The sequence below is a fragment of the Miscanthus floridulus genome, chromosome 3, assembly GCF_019320115.1.
Source record: "Miscanthus floridulus cultivar M001 chromosome 3, ASM1932011v1, whole genome shotgun sequence".
In the NCBI taxonomy this organism is placed as follows: Eukaryota; Viridiplantae; Streptophyta; class Magnoliopsida; order Poales; family Poaceae; genus Miscanthus; species Miscanthus floridulus.
The window spans coordinates 111202535-111218276 of record NC_089582.1 but is presented as its reverse complement, the minus strand read 5'-3'; the positions used below and the strand labels follow the sequence as shown (position 1 = coordinate 111218276).

Sequence of the window (15742 nt, the reverse complement as noted above, 5' to 3'; positions counted from 1 at the left end):
GGCCGCGAGGCTACCACCGAGTGTATACTGTATATGTTTGTCACTCTTCTTTTTTCATCCTAAAATATTGCATGCCCTACATTTTCCTAGTAGAGCAAAAAAGGAGCAACTTGATACTACTTGAGAGAACGATGGGCCCAATAATAATTGTGTATTAATTCAAACCCAGAATTCAAAGCGCGCACAGTATTACCTATAGAGGCGGCCTTTACCAGCTCCAAGCCACACTGTTCTGATTTATTTAGATGGTCCTTGCAATTCCTGTAGATTGATGGAGATTAAGCCCGGGGAATCTTGGATTAAATAATCCACCATTTGATCTACAGGTAGTAGTACAGTTTTGCTCTTTAAACAGTTCTACATTCATGCCCAATTAGAAGTGCCTTAATTATGCTTCTGAATATTTAAGCAGTAGGCTGTAGTTAAGTTCTGCTGCTGTTGCTTGCTGGCTAGGAAATGAAGTGTTGAACATTCAGAGATTTTGAGGTACTCCAACAGTAGTGCACGTTTACACCCTTAATTGTGCTTGTAAGTAAGCAGCAGCTAGCGTACTGTTTGAATTTAGTACTTCGTCTAACCATCAACATGAGAACTTCAATCATGTAGATTCATATAGGCCACCTAGTTTCTTCTAGGCTGCTCTAGTTATCTATTTGAAATACTATACTTCAATATATTTTTTAACCAGCTTGCAAACCGTATGGATGTCACGTTAGATATCATATTAGGCATGATTTAGTTTAGAGAAATAGAAAAAAATTTATGATATCATATATGTGATTGCACGGTCTATTTGTCGCAGTAAACATGATGAGCATCATAATGAACATTGTAAACCTACTGAATATAATGAATCCAGTAAGATCAGAGATATATCTAAGGACGGGACCAGCGCCGAGGACGCCGATGGCAGCATTCGTATTGTTCAAAGTCATGGGCTTCGATCGATACAGTTCACTGTGCAGACCCCTGAACGGTAACCACATGCCTGCTGGGTAGCGCTGGCACTAATTAAGTCGTCGTGTTGCTGAATTTACTTGGCGCCGAGCCGCCGATGCAATCAACCTTACTTATGCGTATTTTTCACGGCCGGTACTGAGAGAGTTTTATTTGCCCTGCTTCTTAGGCTCAAAATATATATCCCGAGATTGATTAGTTGCATTGCTCAAATACTACATCACACTACTAGCTAAATTTTCCGTGGCACAATATGAAGCCAAGTCAAGCGAGTTCCTGCGCATTCTTCCAGATAAGCTTTATTATGAATTATCACACGCAAAACAGCAATCATGGACCCGAAAAGCAGAAACATGTTGTAATTTAGAGTGAAGAGAGTAGTTGATTACAAAGTCTGCGTAAAGTCATATCCTGGAGTAGCAATCTCTTTTCATAAACTGGCAGCACAACTAGCCTGTAACGGAACTGTATAGTTTTTGATCGTTGAAGGTAGGGATGCAGGAAGGTAGTCCAGTACATACTACGACATCACGTATGCTAGCTAGGTGGCCCAGGCGGGCCGGCATCCAATCGTCCGCGATTCCAATTAATTAAAGCAAGTTGTTGGTGGCCCGATCACCGTGCTTAGCCGGTGGGGGTTTAAAGGGTAATTGGTCCGGCGTCCTGGTGGAGGCAGAAGGACACGGATCGATCCCGGCCCGACGGTACTCCTCTAAGCCCACCGTCCCCAGCAAAAGGGTGTCGCGTGATCAATCGAGCATTCATGGCTCGGCTCACCGGGGATGGGCCGGGGAGCTTCACCTGCGTGCGATCGCGCCCTTCCGGTTCCGGCCGGCGTCTATTTCTGTCTGCAGGAACTGGCGTAACGTTTGGGCTAGCTATATTGTTCAAACGCTCGCCGTCTAGCCACGTGGTTGACGGCAGCGTCTGGCCGCCGGCAGCTAGGGCTGGTTAGACAGCAGTCCAGCTTCGGCGCCGACGAGAGTCGTCGCAGTGGGGTGCCTGTGGTTTCTTCCGTGTTTTTAATGTCGATCGGTCGCAACCATGCATGGAATACACACAGTACTATGTTTTAGCTTTTCTAGTGCTAGGATTTCTTTCTTGCATCGGGACGGATGGCTGGGAATGTGTATACGCATGGGTTGGATGCTAGCAGAGAAGCTGGGGGTAGAGGATCCGAGGCAGACAGAGTGGGTTCAAGGTATACGCAATAACTCCGCACCAGTGCGGGCATTGAATGCGTAATAGTGGCCAGAGAACAAGGCGCGGTGGTGTGATGCCTACAACAGTGATGTAGTTGGTTGGCCGGCCGGCCCGGCTCCTCAATCGCAGTCGCACGGTACTCCGAGCCAGTTTAGTTTCACTTCATTTTGCCAAATTTTTCAAGATTTTTCGTCACATCGAATCTTTGGACGTATGCATGAAGCATTAAATATAAATAAAAAATAAAATTAATTACACAGTTTAGACGAAATCCACAAAACGAATATTTTAAGCCTAATTAGACTATAATTAAATACTAATTGTCAAATAACAACAAAAATACTACAGTAGCATTTCGTCAAAAAAAAAAATTGGGAACCAAACATGCCCTCCGTAGGAGCCCGGGACGGGAGGGGGGCAGACTGGATGCAATTTAATTGCGGACACATGGAAAAGTGGCGCTGCCCCTCCCCGTCCCCGTCCCCGTCCCCGCTCGGTCGGTCCCATCCCATCCACCTCCCGTCCCGACCTACAGAGGACAGGGCGCCGCTCTCTAGATCTCTCTCTCTCGAGTCGCAATCCAGCCACGTTTCCTCCCAGGCGGGCCAGCGAGACGGTACAGTACAAATCGGTTGCTCATGTGAATCGAATCAATTTGCAGCCGTGCTGTGCTGCGCTTGATCAAGTTAGTACTTTAATTTCAAGTGGGTAGGATATGCCCTTTCTCCGATTTGATAATCGAACGAGCCTAAAAGAGCAAACACCAGGCGATTATAACGGTGCTAATAATCCGTTTCCACATAAAATTATTACAAGGACCATCACTACCACATAGGAGTAGAGCATTTTCAGTTACGGTCAGGAACTCAGGATAATCAACTTCTATGTACGATAAAAAAAGACATGGTGTGTCTCTAAAAATAAATTTTCAGAATAAAAGTCAACCATAAAAAAGTAGCAAAAGTTTTTTTTTTTTGAATTCATAGGATTCCGGTAGGAAAGCCACAAGGCTCTGGACGAGATAGGTAACACCCTTTGAAAGGTGAACGAAATGTGCACATGGGATTCGAACTCGGCATCCTTTGGCCTCGCTCAAACCCTCCTTTCCTACTACATCACAGTGTAAGTTATAACTAAATATATGTTGTTTTCCTTTTTATATTAACTTTTACGAATCTTGTAATTAATATTTCGATAGAACTGTAAAATTTTAGACGCTCTCGAGTACATATAGCTTTGTTATTGGGCGTATGTTCATCTAAGGTTGTTTCAAAATTTAAGGAAAAAAGTATTTGAAAATCTAAAAATTTAAAACGTAATTTTGAAACACTAAAAGAACCATCTCAAATGAAAATGTCGTTAACTACAAAGTTATAGATCTCTCCAACCCTTACAACTTTTATACAAAGTTTGTCTTATCCGATTTCATATGAAAAAGTTATGAATTTTCTATGCTGCATCTACTTTTAGAGATGAGTACATTGCCAACACCCACTAGAAACCGATTTCTAGAGATGGCTAGTGATTTCAACTACCACCAAAATAAAGGGTATTTCTAAGAGTAGCTATAAACGCTAGAAACACCATCCGTCTCTATAAATCGCCGATTTCTAGACATGGCCGTCTTAAAACTATTTTTAGAGACGGTTCTTGATAGAGTCGTTTCTAGAAAGAAGGACGATGTCTACGCATCTCGAAATTAGGCGTTGTTTTCAGAAGGAGCAAATCAAATCGAAAACGTACTGTACTCCTGCATATCTATCCGAAACAAGGCTGTTCCGAGCCCATAACGACGCCATCCGATCCGCGGCAGCATGGCACGCATAACGCATGTTGTATTTTTGCTACGACAACTCATGGTATCCTGATCCAACCCACCGTCGTCAGGCAGGCATCATCAATGCATGTCCGTTCGTCGTCGTCCCTCCGACCCTCTCCCCTTGTATTTTCGTCGACACACGGCGAGTAGCGGAGTAGATGCAGACGTGATGCAGCATGCGCCATGCATCTATGCGAGCTAGGGCCATGTATCGTTTGAACTTATTAGCCGGTTTATCAGCTAGAATTTATAGTATTTTTCTCTCGTAACAAAATAGCTACAGCCGACTTATCAGCCGGCTTTAATACCAGCCGACTTATCAACCAGAACTAGAGCCTCGAACGACCAAGTGAGTACGCCGCCGGCGCGCCCGGCGGCCAGGAGGTCGCGCTGCGCGTAGGGCGTACCGAGAGCTCTCAGCTCCTATCGCCCCCCGCATGCACGCATATGCACGCAAGGCAACGCGCGCCCGCCACTCCCGGCCCCACACGAGACTCAATGAAATGAATCACTGACAATTACGAGCAAAGTGTAATCGGCAGACAAAAGGAACAAAACCACTTTACGATCGAGCGAAAACAGTTCGCGGCGGCAAACTGCGCCGGGTCTAGCTGGGTAAGGAAACCGTCAGCTCCATACATTAATTTTTCCAGCGTCCCATGCGACTAGAAAAGCTATATATCAGGTGCGGTTGACCTGACCTGATCGATTACGTACCGATTAAACCACGCACGCACAGGAGCCGATCTAGACCGTCAGGACTGCCGACGACGGACGCCACCATGCATCATTCATGCATGCATGCTCTGAGTCGCCGCCGGGAACATCTCGATCATACACCGTGTGCGCCAACGCACTGAGGCAGCGTGCGTGCTTCCACCGTCGGCGCTGTGCAGGTGCAGGGATGAATCGGAACGGAAGAAAGCACCATCGGCGGCCCGGGGATTGTTGTGTGCGAGCGAATGGCACGAGACAGAAGCGTCGATCGATCGGCATGGGGCTCTGGCAACTGGTGTGACCACAGGCCACCACACCTTCACGGCTCCTCATCGCGGTCGCAGCCTCGCAGGAGAGATCCAGCCAGGCAGGAGCTCTACAACGCGGCCAACGGCCCAAAGGAACAAATGGGTGCTACAACATCCGTCCGTGACACAAACTCTGTTTTTTTTTCTTTTTCTCGACTTTTATTACCAAGGAAATAAAATCTTTTACTGGAATGGGCCGGCTTTCTTATATCAAACGGTGTGGATCGGACTTTCCGAGTACTCTCTAGTGAAGTCGAGCCTAGCTGGGCCGGCCTTCGATTTTGGGCCATTTCTTCAGGTCTCTTCATCCCGAATTCTTGTGTTTAGGACTGCCCTTTCCTATGTAATTCTCAAAAAAAAAAAAAAAAACATAATGTATTCACGCCACGCTGGAAATTTTTTTATCCAACAAATGAACAAAACCTCAGTCAGCTAACAAGTTTTGACATGCGGAGCGGATTGACGATGCTCACTGCCAAACATGATAAGCTTCATGCCATTTCTGGCATTGATGATAGGCTCACACGGAAAGGTTCCAATTGAAAAGGCACGTTTGGATCAACTTGCAATTCGATGCCCATCTTTTTAACTTCTTTTGATTCAGTGACAGAGCGCAATCATCAGAGATCAATCATTAGGTTTTGCCTTGTGGTTCCGGTTATCCTTCAGGTGGTTCAGAAAATAAAATAAAAAAATCTTTAGAGACAAAGGTTCAAAAAAATTGCAACGAATTGAAATTACAAGAGGATACTAGTAAGTATATATGATAGAAATTCCATATATGCATTAACGCATATATAGAACCTTTACCAAAAATATCTACCCAGACTTATAGCTGAACAATTAATATGACCCGTATCCTTCTTGGGACAATGCATCTGTACAGCTTGAACATACTAGCACTATACTACAGACTCTAGTGGCCCGTTCGTTTGGGTTTGTTTGGCTGATAAGCTATGACTGAAAGTACTCTTGGCTGATTTGGTATGAGAGAAAAATATTATTCATTGGCTAAAAAAATATAGTTTATAAGTCAAACAAGCACAAACCAATAGGACCTAGATTGTCTGATTGTATCCTGTGCAAGTTCCTAAAACTTCTATGCCATGCCAAAAACCAGAGAACCTGCATCACACCAAACATAGACAAGGAATGAGTTCATTTTCTGTTACACCATCTGAAACCTGCAAGCAATGTACAGAGTATATAACGCAAGAGTTCAACCCATTACCCAATGTTGGGAGCAGGATCGTCAGAGCTGCGACGCCGACGTTTTTCAGCGGCATTCCGGTGACCACCATGTCCCTGATGGTGATGTAGCCGGTGCTGAACCCGACGACGTTCCCGGGGGATCCCGTGGGCAGCAGGTACGACAGCTGCGAGCCGACGGCGCCGGGGACCATGAGCAGAAGCGGGTGCACGCCGATGGACTTGCCCAGCTCGGCGAGCAGCGGCAGCACCAGCGTGGCGGTGGCGTCGTCGGAGGTGAACTCCGTGACGACGCCGCTGAAGACGCAGGCCACGGGCGCGACCGCCAGCACCGGCGCGCCGCGCAGGAACCCCAGCCCCTCGGAGAGGATGTCGGTCAGGCCGCTCGACTTGAACCCGTCGGCGATGGCGAAGCCCGCGCCGAGGAGCAGGATGATGTTCCACTGCAGCTTCCGGCACTTGCCCCAGTCCATGAGCTTCTCGCCGTCGTTCTTGCCGCTCGGGATGATGAACAGTAGTGTCGCCATCACGATCTTTCGCATTATTTGCAAGTTGCTGCTGCCCGATGAGCTCACGTAGCAAAATGATTCTGAAATAGCTAGTCGAAAGTTGTGGATTCTTTGGGCTACTCACAGTGACCCCGTTCCATCCCCAACTTTGCCATCGAAGAGGACTGCCCACCCAGGGATGTCGTCTGTCAGACTCCTGATCATCCATAGCACGACGAGACCCTGCACGAATTGGCCACTGAATCCTTTGAGATTTGTTCCGCAAACCAAGGAACGGTCCCAAGATTCACAGATACATTAATAACCCTAAAATTTAAATTGGCACAGGAAGTTACCCCAAAGACGGCCAAAACCATCTTCTCTGCAAATGCCATTGGACCTGTCATAAATCAAGATGGAGACCCATCAGAAAACTGAAGGCAATCGTCAGCTCTATTTTAATGCTTCAGTAACTGTCAAAGAAAATAAACAATCAATAGTAGATCGTTGCTAAATCAGAATATTTCATCCTTCACAGGGAACCTGACTAATACTGTCAGGAACGCTGCGCATCGGACCGTTAGTGAACATGCAAGACATTGCTCTTGTGAGTCAAGAAGCAGGCCGAGAGTCAGAAGAACCTACCAAGCAAGCTGAGCTCCCTTCTGAGGTGGCTCCTGTCGAGGTAAGCGGAGAGCGCCCTCCCGGTGTTCTTGGAGCAGTACATGAGGCAGAGCGTGGCCCAGAGCGCCACGAACAGGATGAGCGTCATGGGGAGCCCGAAGGACATCCAGGTGATGGGCCGCTGCTCAGGGAAGTAGGTGGACCACATCCCCACCAGGATGATGTTGGCGCCCGTGCCCGTCAGCGTGGCCATCCCACCGATCGTCGACGCGTACATGATGCCGAGCACCAGCGCCTTGGAGAACCGCTGGAGCTCCCGGGCGTCGGCGCCGCCGCCCTCCTGCTGGTCGCGCGGGAACCGCTGCAGGATCCCCGTTGCCACCTGGATCATCATCACGGTGCACGGCGTGTTGTGGATCCACATGCTGATGAACACGGTCGTGCCGCAGATGCCGAGCAGCAGCAGGTGCGGCTTCACCGGGTCGCCGCAGAACAGAGACGTGATCTGCGCGTCAGAACGAACGAGCTACACAACGTTAGTCCTTTTGTTTGTTTTGTTTTTTTTTTTTTGGCTGCGTTCGAAACTTCGGTCGCGCGCGCGGCGCGCGGGCACGTACTTTGAGGGCAAGGCGGCGGTGGATGCCGTAGTGCTCGATGACGAGCGCGAGGATGAAGCTTCCGAGGACGAGGGAGATGACGTCGTCCATGTAGGCCTTGGCGACGGCGTCGGCGGAGGAGATGCCGAACGCCGGGAAGAGGAAGAGCGGCGCCATGGACGCGACGCCGAGCGGTACTGCGTCCGTGATCCACCCACAGGAACACCCACGCCAGCACCCCGAGCATGTTGCGCGCCGCGGGGTGCCCGCCGAGGTCTCCCAGCGCGCGGAGCAGCGTGCACGCCAGCGGGCCCGACGCGACGGCCTGGTACTTGTTGGCGAGCACGGACCTGAGCGCGGAGCACGAGCGTCCCGCACCCGCAGGCCGCCTGTCATCGTGCACGGGCAGCAGCAGTGGCCTCGTGACGTCCTCCGTCGAGCTCTCCCAGCAGGCGCGTCGCGGATCCATGGCAGGAGGAAATTCGTCAGAAACCTACCGTGCTTACGCTTTGCCGTTGCAGCCGTGCCGTTCGATCGCTTGCTTTCTTGAAGACTGAGGTTGGCTGCTTTTATAGGCGCGGGAAACTGGGGGACACACAACTGTTACAAAAACGAAAAGTACTACAGCAGTGAGTTCATCCGGAGCATGTACACGGTAGGCACAATGGCCACATATATATAAAAAAAAACTCGGCCAACGGTGGGCAGACAGCCCCCGCAACTTTATGCTTAAGGAAGAAGACCTTTTCACGCAGGCCGAGAAAACCCCCGAACACCGTGTCCCGCCCTTACACAGGGGCCCGTTACCATGTGAGTGGGCCGGTCCGTTGCCTGTGCTTTGGGAAACTCGAGACAGGTGAGAGGATTTTTTTAACTCCGAGTAGACGAACGAGCGCACCCGTGGAGGCTCGAACCCTGCCCGCGAGAGTACCAGGCGGACGTCCCGACCAACCGGTCAGAGGAGCCGCTGGTGCCACATATATATACATAATATATAATAAGAAGTTTCTAAAAAACGCACAGGCAGGTCCAAGTGTCCTAGTCGAACGTTCCAGCCGTGACGTGTCATCGACGTGCCATGTCAGATAGCAATGCCCAACTGGGGCAGGCTCCATTTGCATGATCTGATCTCTCTGTTTTTCCCACCAGCCACCGGATATTATGGTAACGATTAGCAGCGCGGTGCCAAGTTGGCGTCCAGATAAGCACGGTCCCTGGCCCCGAAAGGATAAGACATGATGCGGTCGGCCCGTGTCGGCCTCTCTCGCCTCGCGCCTCCGCCACGATCGGTCGCGCCCCCGGCCCGCCTGAATCCAGCCCTTGCCAGACTGAAGAGGCGGCAGCGCGGTTGGTGCACGGGGCGACCTGCCCGCGCGCGGCCTCACAGCGACAAGCGTTCACCTGCGCCTGCAGGCCGCCGCGCGGTCTTATCCGGACAAGTCGGCCGGCATTTCCCCGGACCGGACACGGACTTTTCCACGGAGGGGACAACGCACGCGACGACATGGCGCGCGTTGTGCTGTTCGTGGACGGACGGGCGCGGCGGGGCCGATCAGGATCGGGCTGGCGATTGGGCGAGCGGCGGGGAGGAGAGGTCGAGAGGAGGCCGCTCGATCCATCAATGCGCTGCAGCGACCGCGACCGGCAGGTCCGTTCGGCGCTACGGTTGCAGGCGGCGCCAGTCCCGAGATGCAACCGCGCGGCGGGGGCGGTGGAGCAGGGTTTCGATCTGATGTGATGCGTCATGATGTGCGGCCCGGCCCGGAGCCGTAGACTGTTCGTTTGGTTGTGGTTCGTCGTAAATGATCATAAATTTTTAGTCGGAACAGTATTTTTTTCTCACACAAACCAGTCAATACTTCTTCACGAACCAGCAACGATACGAACCAGCCAACCGAACAGGCTGCCGGTCGGTCGAACTTCTCGACCTGTTCCAACGGCTTGACACGAGCGAGCACCGCCAGAGGACACTGTTCCAGCTAAAAAAGAAGTCGAACAAGTCGAATATGGGGTAAATCGAACATGACCTCAATCTATATATATTGAAGTGGAATGTAATGGAATGAAATTTAGTTTAATTTCACTCAACACATATGGATAAGACGAATACATACGCGTCCAAACCAGACCTAAGTGTGACCGTGTCTGACCGGTATCATATAAGACCCATGCCCATCATGGGGTGAACTCGTCGTGTCATGGCCTGGGACGGTACTACTAAATTCCTTTCAAATTATAATTCGTTTGACTTTTTTGACTTTAAATTTGACCACTCGCTTTATTCAAAAATTTGTTCAAAATATCACTCATTTTTGTTGTGGCTTGCTTTGTTAATAAAAGTTTATCAATAATGACTTAAATTTGACTATATTTGCTTAAATCTTTGAATAAGACGAGTGGTAAAACTTGTAGTCAAGGGAAAAAAAAAGTTAAACAAATATAATTTGGAATCGTATTTTCCAGCTCCAGTTGTGTGGCTCAGATATTCTTGTTGCACATGCATGCCGTCAGGCGCCATCGATATCGCCACCGAGAATTGTGTTGCGTCACGGCGCACGGATACCGACTTGGAAATATCAAATGCTCGTATCGACGCTTCGGCAGCGTATGATTGCTCCTACACGTTACAGGCCTGACTTTGTCCGGTAATCCGTAACCTGGCAGGTGCATGCACACGCCGCGAGCAAGTTGTTGAATCGGGCCAGCCAACATGAGCAGTTTGGACCGGTTCGGTTAATGAATAATATTTTTTTTATATTAAATTAGTTAACGGTATTTTCAGTTATATCTTATGAGCCAAACAAGTCAAGCGAATAGGGTGATGGTTGCTTGCCTACTGCATGACGTCAAATGGTGTTCCGGTTGATCGATCGATCGATCCTTGGCGCTTGTCACTTCTGAGGATGCAACGCCATGCATTGTACTGCGAGAAAGTTCCGAACTATTCTCGTCTTCCTCCGGATGTTGGGTGATTTCACTGATTTGGTGTGGGCGTGTGGCCCTCGTCGTCGTTGCGCGCTTTGCTGTCCTGCCTTCGCGCCACAAACAACCTCTGTCCTCTGGTCAGGTCAGGGGGTCGCCGCGCCGTCGCCCGCCAATGTGGCTGCCTTGCTATATCAGTATATCACACGTAGGGCGTGCAGCAAAGGACAAAAACAGGATACCGAAAGTCTGAAAGCACGCCAAGCAGTACAGGTGCAGTCCATTCAGGCACTCAGTTTCTCGTTTACGGTTAGGGTGCGTTTAGATTCAAAAAATTTTGGATTTTGGCTCACTGTAGCATTTCGTTTGTATTTGGTAATTAGTGTTTAATTATGGACTAATTAGGTTCAAAAGTTTCGCCTCGCGATTTCTCGATCAACTATGTAATTAGTTTTTTTTTTCGTCTACATTTAGTACTCCATGCATGTGCCGCAAGATTCGATATGACAGTTACTATGCAAAATTTTTTGGCAACTAAACGGGGGCTTAGGGCTACTTCGTCAGTCAACGACACCATATTCAATGATAGCATGTTCGTCAGTCAATGCATAAGCTTTCCGCGTGTTTAGTCGGGTGAATTTGGGAATTTGGGCTACTGTAGCATTTTGTTTTTATTTGACAATTAGTGTTTAATCATAGACTAATTAGGTTCAAAACGTTCGTCTCGTAATTTCCAACCAAACTGTGCAATTAGTTTTTTTTCCGTCTACATTTAATGCTCCATGCACGTATCGTAAGATTCGATGTGATGGATACTGTAGCACTTTTTGAAAATTTAGGGTTGGATTTAAACACGCGCTTTGATGTAAGTAGTCGTTTGTTGTACAAGTTTAATGTCAGAATATTTATTTCGTACTTTCATTTTTGACAACTTGCTTCCATGAGTTTGGGACAACTAGGCCGAATCTCAACGGGGCCTATCAGGAGTAGTAGCAAGTTGATAGACTTGATTGGGATTCGAGAAAGGCCTACATGGAAGCGTTTCTTGAGGGCCTAAGGGGACGGACCAAACAAAGCCCATCTGAACTCATCTAGAGTAGAGTTGACCATGGTTTCTTTGAGCCCAATAGCACAAAGGTTTCATCCCAAATCAGATATCAGAACGGAAGAAATATAAGTTATGTTTTTCTAGAAAAAAAAATAGTTTGTTTACTAATCACAGTACACACTCGTACGAAGTTACCAAAACCCTATAAAACGCACACGCATTCACCTCTTATGTGCATTTCTTAAAAACAGAGACTAAGCCGATAAATCCCGAGATTAACGAAGTCACCACACACATATTTATAGATAATAATCATTTTTCTACAGTAGGCGCAACATATATAACCATTGATAACGAGGTAACTTAATGCCTCAGAAATGCTCGTAAGGTGGTTCGGACAAAGAAAAGAAGGTGTTCCATCATAAGATTGGGTGGGTGTGCTTTTGTAAGGTTGAGACAGTATTTGTGCATCATTATTTACGTGTCTGGACTTTGGAAATAAAAAAACAGTGGTCTCTTCACGATCAAGGGGCTCTGAACCACGTGTGACCTGGCCTTCACTTTCGTCCATCCATCAGGCAGGCAACACATAAACCTGTTTTTTAAAGGTCACCGGGGGGTAGGTAGAGGATCCACACCTAAATTTTTTGATCATAACCTGCCTTTAAGGCGTTGGATTTTACAAATTACACTTTTTTTCTTTGTATAGTAGAGATAGATTGATAACATTACACTTCGAAAGACACCAAGCCAAATTTGGGCAATTTGCTACATCCTTGTTTGGTAGTCGTGCTTTCCCAAGCTCGACGTCTCGCACACAGGCCACAATTGTTTGTATTTTTTATAGAAAGGATGGCAAAAGCTTTGTCATAGATTTTATAAGACGATACAAAAGAAGAAAAAAAGGAGATTTACAAGTATTTACAAACCGTAAACTACAAGTTCTAAAAAGCTAACACAAGTCCACAACCCAAAGCTAAGTTACTGAAACACAAAACGAAAGGAAACCTACTGAAAACCGGTACGCAACACGGCCAAAGAGAGAAAAGCAGAAAACTGAAACATGGCGACTCTAAAGATCTTAAGTTTCAGCAGCAGCTGTCCTTGGTGCCATGGCAAGCCTATGTTGCGAAATATCATCTTTGCAAAGGATATCCACTTGAGTTGAGTTGAGAGCTTTGTGTTGGAATTGCCTCCTATTTCTCTCCTTCCAAATATTCCACCAAAAATAGATGAAGATCCCATCCACATTTCTCCTCTCCTTCTTATCAAACTTGGGTCTGCATCTCCACCAGAAAGAGAGCAGAGAGCCAGCTGTGTTTACCGACTGAATCGCTGTTAATTGAAGCCATTGCTTTAGGTTCTCCCATACTTCCTCAGTGAAAAGGCAATCTTTGCATAAGTGCACAGGTGTTTCAAGATCATTTCCACATAGTCTGCGGTTCGTCTCATCAGTCCATCCCCTTTTGAGCAGATTATTTACCGTGAGAATCCATTTATGCAGAAAGGTCCATGCAAAGAAGCGGCACTTGGGTTCAGCTCTGGCCTTCCAAATGGTCATGATTTTGATTTTGGAGAATCTTCCAGTGAACTGAATGAGGTAAGTGCTTTTTGTAGAGTATTCCCCATCTGTTGTCCACCTCCAGTTTAACTCATCTTCTATCGCATCATTGATTTGTACTGCCGAAATGGCCTCCCAGAGATTGACAAACTCTCTTACTTCTTCAGTTGATGTCGGAGGGAAAATATGATCTATCCATTTACGGTTCGACAGCCCCTGATGAACTGTGATCTTTCTTTCTTTTGGACTTTTGATATAGACTTGGCGCGATTGACTTCGCCGCTGTTCCATTTAACCAGCTCGATGTCGAGAAGAGAGCTTTCTTCCCATTACCTATTGACACCACCGTTGAAGTATCAAAAAGATCTCGGTCCACTGCATCGCAGGTCACTTCTAGATTGCTCCATGCCCGTTCGTGTTGTTTCCATTGATACCATAACCATCGTAATCTGGGAGCTCTAGTAAATCTCTCCAAGTCTAGGACCCTAGACCTCCTTTATTTTTGGGTGAGCAAGTTATTGGCCAATTAACGAGCGAATGTCCTCCGCAAACTTTATCCGGTGTCTCTCCTCGCCACAGGAAGCTACGACGAATCTGGTCAATCTCTTTCAGCAGCCAATTTTGTGTTTGGAAGATGTTCAGGTGATAAATTGGTAGCGACGAGAGCACAGTTTTGACTAAAACTTCCCTCCCGGAAGATGAGAAAAATTTCCCTTTCCACCTCTGCAACCGTGCGCCTATTTTGTCGATCAATGGTTGGACCTTAATTTTCCATAGTTTTCTCGTATGCAGCGGCAAGCCTAGTTAATTGCCTGGGAAGGAAGGTATTCTTCCAGGAAAGTTTTGGATGAGACTCTGTACTTGGTTGGGCTGCAACCTTATAGGGGAAATTTCAGTTTTGCTCATGTTTACTTGCAGGCCAGAGTAATCCCCGAAGAACTATAGGATTTTCTGTAAATTTGACAATTCATGGGAAGAGGGTTTTGCAAAGAGTGCCGCATCATCAGCGTAAAGAGAACATCTTAGGTTTGCCACTTTTGGAAGAACAGGCTGAAATAAATCATTTTGTGGCCGCACGTTCAATGATTCTTTGCAATGGATGGATGGCTAGGATAAATAGTAGTGGTGACAGCAGGTGGCCTTGTCTGAGACCTCTAGCATGTGGTATTCTTTGACTTGGTGCGCCATTTATCAAGATTTTGGAAGAAGATGACATAAACAGATCGGATATCCAGTCACGCCATTTGGTACTAAATCCCAGAGCTTCTAAAACTTCCAGTAGGTAGTGCCAACCTACCGAATCAAATGCCTTGGAGATGTCCAATTTGATGAAAAACGACAGTTGTTTTTTCTTGTGAAGCAATTGTATTGCCCTTTGGACATACAAAAAATTATCATGAATGTATCTCCGCTTCATAAATGCATTTTGTGCCTGCGATACTAATTCATTCATTCAAAGCAAATCGTTACAGCTAAGACAAGTGGCTCTTCTATGCAAGGAGGATATACAGCCATACCTGTTGGCAACGAGATCTAATGCGGGACAAGTTTAGATGTTTAGTTTTTTCCCTTTCGTTGTCCCTGTTTAGTTGTTTTTCAGGGGCCTCTTTTTGGAGTTGTTGTTTTCTTTTAGTGAGTTGGAGTGGTTTTGGGGGGACGCTGCAGTGATGACGGCCCCTTATTCCCTCAGTGATCTCTGTAATTGTTTATCTTTTTTTTTTGAATGTATATCTTGGTTTTTTTTTCTTTTACTCGTCCAATAAAAATGCGGCAAAACTCTTGCCGCATTTCTAAAAGTACTAATTCATTCATGTGCAGAGCCAAAAGGGTCACAAGGATTTTTGTAATCACTTTGTTGATGCTATTTATGAGGCTGATTGGTCTGTAATCAGAGATAATTGTCGGCGCTTGTTTTTTGGGTAGCAGAACAATGTTGGCTTCATTGAACAAATGCATTTTTTATGTTTTGTGACTGTAGAAGCCCATTATCGCCTCAAGCAGATCACACTTGATTATGTCCCAACACTTTTTATAGAACAAACCAATATAACCATCCGGTCCAGGCCCTTTTCTGCCGGTAACTCCTTGATAATGTGAAGCAGCTCATTATCGGTGAATGGCATATCCAGATCTTCAAGGTTATGAGGAGAATAGCCAGGGCCTCCCAGTCTAGCCTGCGAGTTCTATTTGCTCTCGCTCCAACTGCCTTACTGAAAAAGTCTACCGCCACCTTCATCTTATCTTCTTGGGAGACTGCTATCCCAGTATCCTTGAGCAGCGCATTTATATA

General features: G+C 47.0%; 1 long non-coding RNA gene and 1 pseudogene across 1 annotated transcript; one reads left to right on the top strand and one right to left on the bottom strand.

Moving 5' to 3' along the window:
• Nucleotides 1-5286: 5286 nt before the first annotated feature.
• On the bottom strand, nt 5287-8547 carry LOC136546479 (tonoplast dicarboxylate transporter-like; annotated as a pseudogene).
• A 4445-nt stretch (nt 8548-12992) lies between these two features.
• Nucleotides 12993-15383, top strand: LOC136546478 (uncharacterized). The gene is made up of 3 exons (XR_010781364.1): nt 12993-13301; nt 13396-13491; nt 13620-15383. It is a non-coding gene; the product is annotated as an uncharacterized lncRNA (long non-coding RNA).
• Nucleotides 15384-15742: the final 359 nt, after the last annotated feature.